This window comes from Octopus bimaculoides, chromosome 1, assembly GCF_001194135.2.
Source record: "Octopus bimaculoides isolate UCB-OBI-ISO-001 chromosome 1, ASM119413v2, whole genome shotgun sequence".
NCBI classification, from domain to species: Eukaryota; Metazoa; Mollusca; class Cephalopoda; order Octopoda; family Octopodidae; genus Octopus; species Octopus bimaculoides.
This window is the reverse complement of record NC_068981.1, coordinates 186,415,231-186,428,518: the sequence shown is the minus strand read 5'-3', so window position 1 is coordinate 186,428,518 and position 13,288 is coordinate 186,415,231. Positions and strand designations below refer to the sequence as shown.

The following is a 13,288-nucleotide window of genomic DNA, read 5'->3' as shown; positions in this document are numbered from 1 at the left end:
GTGTGTGTGTGTGTGTGTGTGTGTGTGTGTGTGTGTGTGTGTGTGTGTGTGTGTGTGTGTGTGTGTGCCTCTGAAGGCAGAGAGAAAGGAGAGAAGGATGTATATAAATATTAGTTAGTTCTATAAATGCGTGTGTAGGAAAAGGGAGAGCGTGAGAGCGCGGAAGAAGAAGAAGAAGAAGAAGAAGAAGAAGAAGAAGAAGAAGAAGAAGAAGAAGAAGACGAGGAAGAAGAAGAAGAAGAAGAAGAAGAAGAAGAAGAAGAAGAAGAAGGAGAAGAAGATGAAGAAGAAGAAGAATAAGAAGAAGGAGAAGAAGAAGAAGAAGAAGAAGAAGAGGAAGAAGGAGAAGAAGAAGAAGAAGAAGAAGAAGAAGAAAAAGAAGGAGAAGTAGAAGAAGAAGAAGAAGAAGAAAAAGAAGAAGAATCAAACAAAGTGAAATTGAAGTTAATGACATTTGACACAGGAAATAGTGATGAACGTGCTCAGACAATAGCATGCTCTTCTCATTAACCTTGGTCGAGGTATTATCGATTTCTAACAAGAAAGAGGTGAAATGAAAGGAGGGTAGTGTGTGTGTGTGTGAGAGAGAAGTAGAGACACAGAGCCAACATATAGTTAATTATGGCTGTGCAGTTAAGAAGCACACTTCGTAACCTTGCGGTTCCAGGATCAATCTCACGGCGTATCAACTTCGATTGCCCGGAAGGAAGTGGGGGAAAATTGTTAAACTGGAAGAATTTTGATATTAAAATGAATAAGATACAAGGTACTCCGTCGTTAGAACGGCAGGATTTCCATTTGATCTGATCAACAGAACAAACTGCTCATGATGTTAACGTGAAAGTGGTTGAATACTCCACAGACACTTGTACCCTTAACGTAGTTCTCAGGGAGATTCAGCGTTACACAGAATGTGACAACGTTGGCCCTTTGAAATAGTTATAACTCATTTTGTTTTGTTTTTTCAGCTGGAGCAATCTGAAATGAAAAGTTATGCTTAATGACACAACGCGCCGCAAGAAATCGAACTCACGGTAGTGAGGTCGTGAGCTGAATACCTTAACCACTCAGCCACACACCTTCATAGGGTACAGGGTCCGAAAGATAAAAGAGCAGCCAAAAGCGCCCAAAAGGTGGTGAGCTGGCAGAATCGTTATCACACCGGGCGAAATGCTAAGCGGTATTTCGCCTCTCCTTACTTTCTGAGTTCAAATTCTGCCGAGGTCGATTTTGCCTTTCATCCTTTCGGGGTCAATAAATGAAGTACCAGGCCTTGTGCCTATAATAGAAAGGATTGATAACTGAATCCCCTAAAACAATAACAAAAGACGGCACGAATCCTACTAGAGTCTACATGATGATAGACATTGGAAAGTTTGCAGAATTTGGACTGTATCTAACTCTGTTAGACCCAGTCTACGTGCCATCAAACACACAATTCATTTGAAGGTTTCAAATAGCCTCAGAACACAGCTCGTAACTATATACTGTATTATATAGGTTATACATAATACATGTGGTCATATGGGTGGGTACAGTTGTAAACGACAGATGAAGTTACAGCAATTTCCTACTGAAAAACCTGCGTAAATAATTTGTTTACAATGATGTTTGCGTTGTATGTTATCGCACTCACTTCCCCAAATTGACATTGCCAGCGCAGGTGCACAGTGTGTCACGTGTTAGATGTCGATGTGGTTGCACAGCAATGTAAAATGCAGTGTTTTCCTTAAGAATACAGTGTACAGCCCGGTTCGTAAATCGAAACCTTGTTCTTGGGATCGTGAGTGCAAGACTCTAACCAGTAGTCCTGGCGCCTTCGCATATACGGTATTCAACATATCAGTTTCAAATTTTGACACAAGGCCCGCAATTTTGGTGGAAAGGGTAAGTCGATTACATTAAAATAAATAGGATACAAGGTACTCCGTTGGTTACACCGACAGGCGGGTTTTCCAGTTGATCTAATCAAGAGAGCAGCCTGCTCAACTAGCGCTTATTTTATCGAGCCTGAAAAGATGAAAAGCAAAGACTACCTTGGCTGCATTTGAACTTAGAACGTAAGGAGGGACGAAATGTCGCTAAGCATTTTGCCCGATATACGGCACACTATTTAAGTTATATGCAATCAATACCTAATACAATAAATAGTTCACGCAACGTAGTAGTCGTCGGCAGTTTGTTAACAGAGTACCAGACGAAGAAAGTAAGTATTCTCAATTTATCATAAGAAATTTCAATTCACTAGAAAATGTTGTTTCGAAGTATCAACTTCAGCGGTGATGGACACTGAAAGCTGTCATTCAAACGGTATCAATTACAGAATAGAAGAACATTTTAAAAATTCAAATGAATTATGAACACTATTGAACTGGTCAAATTTCAGCAAATTTATTGGTTCTTAATACAATTGATTGTTACATTAATGACATGTTAGTGTTGAAAGTATATTGAAGTATAAATTCCAATAACTGGTGAGAGATGCGTAAATGTCCTTTAAATTATTGTAACAGGAGTAGTTAAGAGAGTATCAGCCTTCATTAAAAGCTTCGTGACGAATAATGAGTATCTAGTGATTAGTTGGTTATCATGTTAAGAATTTTCATTTTAAGTCGCATATTGAGAACAATAATATCGATAGGTACAAGTTTGCAACAAGCCAATGACCAGTTAAATGGTTTTCATTTTACGATGGAGAAAGTAACAAGGGAGTCTCTAAGTAACGGCGGTGGAACAAATATCACAAACGGTGTTCGTTCCGAAGAACAATTTTATTTGTTTTTCTTGCTAATGTTTGCGTCTTTTGAAGATATATATCACCGGAGGATAAACGCACATGCGCACGCACACCCCAAATACTTACACACACCGGTGTGATTTGAACTCAGAGATTAGGAACGAATATCCCTAAGCATTTTTGCTGACAATTTAACGAATCTGTTAAGGCAGCAAGCTGGCAGAAACGTTAGCACGCCGGGCGAAATGCTTAGCGTTATTTCGTCTGCCGTTACGCTCCGAGTTCAAATTCCGCCAAGGTCGACTTTTCCTTTCATCCATTCGGAGTCGATAAAATAAGTACCAGTTACGCACTAGGGTCCATGTAATCGACTTAATTGTTTTGTCTGTCCTTGATTGTCCCCTGTATGTTTAGCCCCTTGTGGGCAATAAAGAAATAAGAAACGTTTGCACGCCGGGCGAAATGCTTGGCGGTATTTCGTCTGTCTTTATGTTCTGTGTTCAAATTCCACCGAGATCGACTTTGCTTTTCATCTTTTCAGGGTCGATAAATCAAGTACCAGTTGCCCCCTCCCCCAAAATTTCGGGCCTTGTGCCCCTGAGTATAAAAGAAATTAACGAATCTGCTAACTCTGCTTTGCTCGCTCCAACCTCACATATTGCTACGTAAGTAAATATTCACGTATTTATATTTACATCTAATACATCAATAATTAATGTAATTTCGAATACGCAAATATGGTTGTTGGTGAATAAGCTAGTTCTGCCATTATGTAGTTTCGGGTTCATTCTCACAGTACGGAATTTTTGGCAAGTGTTTCCAGCTATAGCCAAGAACCGACCAATTCCTTGTGAATGAATTTGAAAGACAAAAACTGTGTGAAAACTAGTTGTATGTGTCTGTCTTTTTCCCCCTCAACACCGCTTGATAAAGTACGTTGGTTTGAGTAAAAGATACCTATAGAAATAATTACCAGGCTTTAAAAAAATGTTCGACTAAAACCCTTCAAGCGCGGTACCCCAGCATGACCGCAGTCCAGTGATTGAAGCAAGTCAAAGATATACTTGGCACATTTTTAAGAAATAGCCAAATTGCATACGTAACTCAACTGTAGTTTTCAAAGTAGCAACTACGCGTCTTTTCAATCAAGAATTTATATGAAATACAATGAAAAATATATTCCGCTACGTTAACTTCAATCACTAACGATCATTTATTTTTCGATTAATGTAGTTCGTTATTTTCACTGCTAATGAGCAACCTTCGTTTCGTAAAGGTATACTACACGTAATTAGTGCTATCTATTGTAATTAGGTCGTTAATTGGGGCTGTTCGATATTTCAGTTGAAAATCCTTTATCTGTAAAGATATTTTACTCATTTGTACAAACCATATGTTAAATTCTGGAGTTTAATTAGAAATATAATTCTGGGCTACAGAAAAACAAATTCTGGTTATCGATGAATATATATTGTTTTGGTATTGGTTTGGTAAGATTCCTTGATGTGAACACGTGAGTTGAAACAATTTTTAGTTTTGTATCTTAGAAGGGCCTCTTGGGAGGGTCTCTCGGCCAATATGAAGCAAACATCCACACACTGGTTCTGCTTCACTTCATGTATTATTATTACCCCGGAGGCGCGTTGTGTTCTTGACCAAAACACTTCTCTTCTCGTTGCTCCAGCCTCCCCAGCTCAAAATCTGTCACCCTGCAATGGAATAGACTTCAGATCAGGGAGAATGTTAACCTCCTCCTCTCGCCAGTGGAGTGGCAATATTCGAAAGTTAAAATAATGCGAAGTCCACATTGTGACCAACAATGTATAACAACATCTGATAGTCCGGTCGATATTACACACACACACACACACACACACACACACACACACACATACAGGGTGCGTAAGGTATTTGAGGACATACCTTTTTGAGGGTCATTGCTGCAATTTTTCTAACACTGTATAATCTTTGTTTCAGAAAAAAAAAAAAAAATAATGGCAACCCTCAGCTTACTCAAGAAATGAAGAGGCATGCTGTTATTGTGGCTATAAAGGCTGAGCAGAGCGATTTAGAAATATCTCGATTTTTGAAAGCTGCCAGATCTTTCGTCTGCGAAGTTTGTAAGGAGCTAGAGACAGAAGATGGAAACGTATCACCAGTATCAATGCATAAAAAGTATTCTAAACATTCTGAAATTATTAGAACACCTGAATTCATCCAGCCAGTTAAACAGACCATTGGTTACATTCCCGGAAAATCCATGAGATCAATTGCAAAAGATCTCCATGTGTCAGAAGGAACAGTCAGAAATGTTGTCCATGAAGACATCAGTCTTATACGATGAGGAAAGGTCAATGTGTCAGAAAAAGCAAAAGAAAATCACTACATCAGATCTAAAAGGCTCTTAAACAAACTGAAAAATCTAGCAGAAGATTTGACTTGGTTTTTCTCAAACGAGAAAAACTTCGACCAAAATCAAAAAAGTTAACAGAAGAAATGACAGATGGTTATGTGCAGACCCTTCTGAAGTTCCAAGTGTTATGCATACAAAATTTCCTGCAACTGTCACGGTTTTAGCGGTTGTCAGCAATGAAAGACATGTGATGCCTCCTTACTTCTTTCCACAAGGCATTTGAGTTAACTCTGCCACCAACATTGAGGTCCTGGAAATAATTGTTAAGCCCTGGATAGACAGTGTATGCAATGGAAGGCAGTATGTATTTCAGTAAGACTGTGCACTATCACACATGGCTCTAGTAACATAGGAGTGGATGGCTGAAAATTTTCATGATCGCATAACCCCTTTATTCCCCAGATCTCAATCCACTGCACAATTAAATGTAGAGCGATTTTGAGAGAGAAGTCAATGAACACAACCATAACACTAAAGATTCTTTGAAAGCTGCCATAATCAAAGTAATGTCCCAAATGAACAAGGACCACTTGATTCGAGGATGTAGAGGATTTAGATCTCATATAGAAGCAGTTGTTGAAGCTGAATGTGGCTTTATTGAATAACATTATAGAAAAGAAGGTTTATTTTTATCCTCATAGCATTTTTGTATAAATATATGCCCTCAAATATCTTACGCACCCTGTATGTATATATACTTTTGTTTTTGCATCATTAATAATAAAGCATATTACTCTACCTCTGGTATTCAAGTACTATTGTTTCCCACCTTGTTTCACATTTATGTGCTTACACTGGTGTATATATATATATATAAAGAGAGGGAGAGAAATTTAATGTAGAAAACGATTAAATCATACAAATTAATGTGATATATTTTTGAGATATGTTTGAGTCCTGATCATAAGATTGTGTTTTCGATTGTTAGATCGGTCAATGCATCATGTTCTTGAACGAAATATTACATTTCACGTTGCTCGCGTTCATGCAGCTGACGAAATAGAGTATTCCTGCAAGGGACCGGCGTCACCTCCAGGTGGAATATATACGTCTCAGAAACCGGGAAAGCGGCTCTATGAGTCTATACGTTTCGGCCAGCTCACCGCCTTATGTTAGGAGAAAATATATTTATTTCTTTATTGCCCACAGGAGGCTAAACATACAGTGGACAAACAAAGACAGAAGAAAGGGATTAAATCAATTGCATCGACCCCAGTGCGTAACTGGTACTTATTTAATCGACCTCGAAAGGATGAATGGCAAAATGGACCTCGGTGGAAATTGAAAAAGGAGAAAATATATTAATACACTTCTTTACTAGTAAAAAGATCGGTTTCGATTTATATACTTGCATGTAACATACCTAAGATTACATATAAATCTTAAAAAGGAAGTGTCATCTATACGGCAAAGAATCAAATACCCTAACCACTAAGTTATGTGCCTTCAGAATCTGTATATATTGAATAGAATCGATTGAGCTAATAATATCCGGAAATAAAGGAACGGCTATAATTCACAATATATTAAATACTTTAATTTCAAAACTTACCTTAGGTTTGTTTTTGTTTTCAAATGTGTAATTTCAGTAGTTCGAAATCAATATCGGCACCTGTGGACAGAAAATAGTAAAATATACGTTGAGTTGATTTGATAGTATAGTATAGTATAGTATAATTATATATATCACGTCTTGTAATGTAATCAATGCGCTATAAATACCAGAGGTTAACGAGCAAGTAATATGGAAATACTTGGAATTACAGATAATTTCTTAGTGTCTATTGTATTGAAAAGAAAGAGGTTGTTCTGCGACTGCAAATAAAGAGCAGAAGAGAGTTCGAGAAATGGACTGAGTTAATTTTCTGTAATGAATAGAAAAGATATATCTTCGTAGGCATCATGTACGTTCCCTTAAGAATTACTGATGGGTAAAATAGGTATAGTTCCGATGTTTTAAAAGTTGGGTTCTTGAAAATATTCTTCTAATACTTCGTTATTACATAGTAAATGTTGCAAAATTGAGCCCAAGGCCAGCAATTTCAAGGAGCGATGGCGGTAAGTCGATTACATTGAAACTAGTACTTCAATGAAATTTTATTTTATCGATACGAAAGGATGAAAGGCAAATTGAACCTCGGAACACAAAGAGTGGAAAGAATTATAACTATGCAGTTCGTTCGATGCGCTAACAATTATGACACCTCACCTACCTTAGTTTTCTGACAATAATAACCCTTTCTACTATAGACACGATACCTGAAATTTTGCGGGAGGGTCTAGTTGTTTACATCGACCCAAGAGCGTAACTGGTATTTAATTTATTGAACCCAAATGGACGTATGGCAAAGTCGACCTCAGTGGAATTTGAACTCAAAACGTAGCGACGGGCGAAATATCAGTAAGCATTTCATCCAACGTGCTAACGATTCTGCCAGCTCACCTGCCTTGGTTTCCTGACAATAATAACGTTTATGGTAAGTTTGAGTGCAGCGAAGTGAGCTGTATTTTGGCATTTTGGAAGAGCCCTTCTTCGAAGGCTCCGAAACGAGGTCTACGCGAGGAAGAAGAAAAATATGCCATTTTTCTTATTCTATTAATTTTAATAATTCTGTTTGGTGTATGTAGACTATCCATCATCGATTTTTATTTACTTTCTCACGCTCTTAATCAATTTTAGTTTCAAATTTTGGCACAAGGCCAGCAGTTTTCGGGAGTGAGCAAGTCTATTATAATGACTCCAGTGATCAAATGATACTTATTTTATCGACCCCCGAAGGACGAAAAGAAAATCTGATCCAGGCAGAATTTGAACACTGAACGTAAAGACGGACGAAATGCTGCTGAGCAATTTCCTTGGCGTACTGACGATTCTGCCAGCTCGTCGCCTGAATAGCTTCAAATTTTGGCCCAAGGACAACATTTTCGGGGTGGGTGGTGGAGAGCGATTATGAGTCGATTACATCGACCCTAGTGCTCAACTGGTACTTAATGTATTGACTCCAAAGTGAAGACAAGCAAAGTGACCTCAGCGTAATCTGAACTTAGAACGTAAAAAAAAAAGAACGCAGCTCTAAGCAGTTTTCCCCACCCTACAAACGATTCTGCCAGCTACCAACCTCGTCTTTAATTGATATTAATGATTATATACAACTCTAAATATAAATTTGTTTATTTTCAACGATGGCTGAACTAAAATTGGAAAGTAAACAGTTGCTGACGTCCTTTTCAAACGAGGTAAACTTGTGGAGATTTACAAAGCCATATTGTACAAATCACCTTAGCAATTGAATTTGATATTTACCAGATCGTCAGGTTTATTCAATATCAAATAACTTACAAGCTTGGAAGTTGTCAGTATGTATTTGTCTTAGTTTACGTCAAGAAATATAATTTAAATAAACATTTAAATTAAATCGTGACAACGAATTATTAGCAAGTTCATGCACTTCAGAGCCGAAATAGCGAGCAAGAGATCTCGCAATCTGACCTCGTATAATATAAGAAGGTAGCATCCAACGATTCGTCTATAAGAAGAATTAACTCTGTGTGTCACTTGTAACACACAGGACATATTTCTCTGGCTTCTATGCATCGTATCTGATACACATTGCCAATTTTTGCCAACCACCAGAGTACGTTGGAACTTAAGAAAGGAAAGCTTAATTCTACTCATTACGTATGAAGCAAGGATTAAGCAAACGTTTGAAAATAAGTATGTACATTCAGAACAAACTTATGAAAATTCCTTGGATAGGCAAAAAGTTAATAAACAAACACGTTAAATATTTACTGTATTAACAATGCTACTACTTGAGAGGTTTGGTGTAATAGCAGCTAATTATCCAAAGAGTATAACAAGAGTGACTTGCGTTAGACAAATGTTAGATACACACATAGAAGCTTTGAGATTGATTTTGGCCATCATTGAACCATACATCCTAAACTGGCACTCCACCGGTTACATAGATGTGTGTTCCAGTTGATGCGACCAACGGAACAGCCTGCTAGTGATATTAACTGCAAGTGGCCGAGGGTTCCACAAACATGAGAACCCTTAACGTAATTGATTAAGGTTTCAGATAGAAGAAAGGCAGGGCATATTTGACCTTGGTGGTTGTCTAAATCAAAAACTGAGTTACTGCATTCTGTAAGGCACTTCGTCCGACCATCTACAGAATGAGTTAATCTACCACTCAGTTGATCAGCTTGTTTCTGTGCTATTATTAGTTTCAGATATAGCTGTAGAGTCAGGAAATTTGCTTTGTAACCACGGGGTTAGGTGTTCATGCCTACAGAGTGGCACCTTGTGCAAAGGTCATCTACTATAGCCCCGAGTGAGCAATGCCTTGTGAGCGAATTTGAGATATGAAATCTCTGAAGAAACCATCGTATATGTATGTGTGTGTATGTGTATGTTTGTACGTTGTATGTTTGTACGTTGTATGTGGATGATTGTGGATGTTGGTGTTGTATGTGGATGTTTGTGCGTGTATGTGTGCGTGTGTGTTTTAGTTTGTCAGTTCTCCACAACTAGACAACCGGTAATGTTTTCTTTACATCCTTGCTGTTCAGAGGAGACCGACATAATAAATAGACTAAAAAACAAAACAAAACAAAACCAGATACTGGGGTGGGGGGTGATTAACTCATCTAAACCCTTCAAAGTGGTGCTCTAGCATGGCTGCAGCTGATTGATTGAAATAAATAAAAAGTGACTATGTATAAATATATGTATAACATTAGTACATATTTGCATTAGTACCGTAGTACTGTACTAGTAGATTAAAAGCCTATGTTTGCTTTCGCCCACAAATCTACACATACCAAATACCATATATATTGAATATCATTTGAATGAAAATTTCATATTCGTTGTATCATAAATGGTGGATGTATTGTAGTATCGCCATTGTTATGATATGCTATTACATCTACTATTTTGGTGCATACGTTTCGATATGTTTATATTGAAGATCTTAATATTTGTATGCGTATATCCTAAGGGATTTTGGTGAATATGAATATCTTTCAACACGAAAAGAAAATAATGCATTTTAATACACAGTTGGTTCTTTTGGATACCGTCTAACATATATGTATGATACCTTCTTGACCACACACACACATACACACATATACATCTATACAAACATGCATATAAAATAAATTCCTTTTCTTAGAATCTCACTCACGCTTAAGTATGCGTATAAATGTCCAGTGAATATAGCGGAATAAATCTGTAACCGCAATGGAAAAAGTAAACCTATTTAATGTTGCCCCGATTATGGTCAAACATCTTCTAGATAGTGTAAGACAAGGAGACACATGTATGACTAAACTTCAACGCATGCAAAGTCAAGATTAACTATCCCTGCCTGAAAAACCATAACACATCCAACATTATATGTGATAAACGAAGGACAAGAATAAAAATCGTACCAGGTTGACATTTACAGTTACGGTCTTATCCATTTCAGATGGAGTGAATAATTACACGCATGCTTTCTGTGAATGAAATTCCGATTAAAAGATACTCGTATATATATATATATATAAACACAACTACATACATACTTGCATACATACATGCATACAAGTTCAGGTTTATAACTGTAATTATTGGGACCTGGGATATGTAACACACTGCCTAAATACCAATCTTCAGAAATTAGGATTCTCAATACCAGAAAGGAGAAAGCTAATTCGAAGACTACAGATCCAATCCATCACTGGAACTATAAGAATCTGTAAAACTTTCCAGAAGTTTATCATTTAAATATATATGAGCATGTCTAAATGTAGAACTATATGCATGAGAATACATACATAAACCAAAACATACAAATCTGCATATATACATATATACATAGAAATAAAAATACCCTGTTGTTGACGTTGAAATTCCAGAGAAGGAGCCTTGAATCTAGGTAAAAGAACCGGCTCTTTCTATGTTTATTCTTTTACTCTTTTACTTGTTTCAGTCATTTGACTGTGGCCATGCTGCAGCACCGCCATTAGTCGAGCAAATCGACCCCAGGATTTATTCTTTGTAATCCTAGTACTTATTCTATCGGTCCCTTTTGCCGAACAGCTAAGTTACGGGAACGTTAACACACCAGCATCGGTTGTCAAGCGATGTTGGGGGGGACAAATACAAACACACAAACACATACACACACATATGCATATATATATACGATGGGCTTCTTTCATACTCGGTCTACCAAATCCACTCACAAGGCTTTGGTCGGCCCGAGGCTATAGTAGAAGACACTTGCCCAAGGTAACACGCAGTGGGATTGAATCTGGAACCATGTGGTTCGTAAGCAAGCTACTTACCACACAGCCACTCCTACGCCTGTCTATATATATACAATATATATACTTACGCCTGTATATATATATAATATATTTACTTAGATATGTATGTATATATTTACGCATATATTTAGGTATGTGTGTATATATATGTGTGTGTATGTATTTCCATGCATAGACAATCATATATTGTGTTTATTAAATGACACACACACACACACACACATACACACACACACACACATATGTGTATATATATATATATATATATATATACACATGTACATGTGACTGTGTATGAGAGCTTGTTTAAAGCAACGCAGTTTCCAGCATATGTCTTCTAATAATATATATACACATTCTGTTTTACTCATTCAAATAACTGTATCACATACATTCGCTGTCTTTTCTCCTCTCTGTAAATGTACTACGCTTCCCTATAATTGCGTTAGTAAGTGTACAGTGTATGTAAATATGTGTGTATGTGTATGAGAGAGAGCGAGAGAGCGTGTAGATGATGAGTTGTAAATATGTACAATCGTGTATCCGTACGTGTGTGTGTGTGTGTGTGTGTGTGTGTGAGTGATCCACTATGCCTGACCCACGCGTCACTTCATTATATGTCTCATGTTTCATTCTAATCAATACTTCGAGAGAAAAACAGTAGTTGACGAAGGCAGAAATGAGTCATCAAGCAGACGAGAGTGAGTAGCTCTGCAAGTAATTCTCTCAACATGCAATCAATAATGGTACTGTTGGAACAGTTCCAGAGCCTGAACGCGAAAAACTGTTCTTTAATCGCCTTAATCTGGCGTACATTATAGGAATGCTAAACTGCGCATACGTAAAGATTAGTTACATACATACAAACACATGCGAACTCACAGATATGTCAAATGGCAATGGCGTATATGAAGCGAGGAATAGGTGACAGTCGAAAAGACAAACAGGAAGCCACGCATTTACAATATATTCAAGCGTGTACGCAGGATTTTGCACTTGTGTCTGTAGGTGTGTGGGTGGGTGGGTGTATGTGTGTGCGTGCTCTGTATGGATGTATATATCCACATCTATGTATGTCTGACTGCTTGCCTTCCTGTCTGTCAGCCTCTCCACTTATCTATTTATCTGTTTATCTATCTATCATGTATGCATGTATGTATTTATGTATCTATGTATCTGTCTGTCTGTCTGTCTGTCTGTCTATCTATCTATCTATCTATCTATCTATCTACCTATCTGTCTGTCTATCTATCTACCTATCTGTCTGTCTATCTATCTACCTATCTGTCTGTCTATCTATCTACTAATGCATATATGAATGCACACACACACACACACACATATATAAATGTACGTATGTCTGTCTGTCCTCCTGTCTGTCTCTCCGTATATATATATATATATATATATATATATTTATTTCCACACACACACCTTTGAGACTATGTGAGCATTCTGTTTGCGTTTGAATTGAAGACAATAATTATATATACGTGTGTGCATGTGTGTGTATACATATATTCGAAACAAAGACACACACACACATATATATATATTCCTTCATAAATAGGAGTGGACAGAGCAACGTATTAATAGAACAACAACAATAACATAATACAACACAACTTCCTAAATTATAGCAACTGACTTTGCTTCCAGTCATGGTGCATGTTTTGTTTGGTGGCGATTGGTATTGACTTCAAATGAAAAGTGTAAACAAACACATGATTCCAGAATTCGCCAATCAGATACGCCATTAGTGAAAAATGTTTGATAATGTCATTAGTATATATATATATATATATATATATATA

At 37.2% G+C, this 13,288-nt stretch overlaps 1 protein-coding gene across 8 annotated transcripts in view; it reads right to left on the bottom strand.

Annotated features, from left to right (window-relative positions):
• The window catches only part of LOC106879245 (uncharacterized), an 894,824-nt gene that overhangs the window by 462,651 nt on the left and 418,885 nt on the right, over positions 1 to 13,288 (bottom strand). For all 8 annotated transcript variants that reach the window (XM_052973269.1, XM_052973286.1, XM_052973261.1 and 5 more), the window contains exon 5: positions 6,703 to 6,762. The gene's annotated coding sequence lies outside the window, so the exon portion shown is untranslated. The remainder of the gene's footprint in view (positions 1 to 6,702; positions 6,763 to 13,288) is intronic.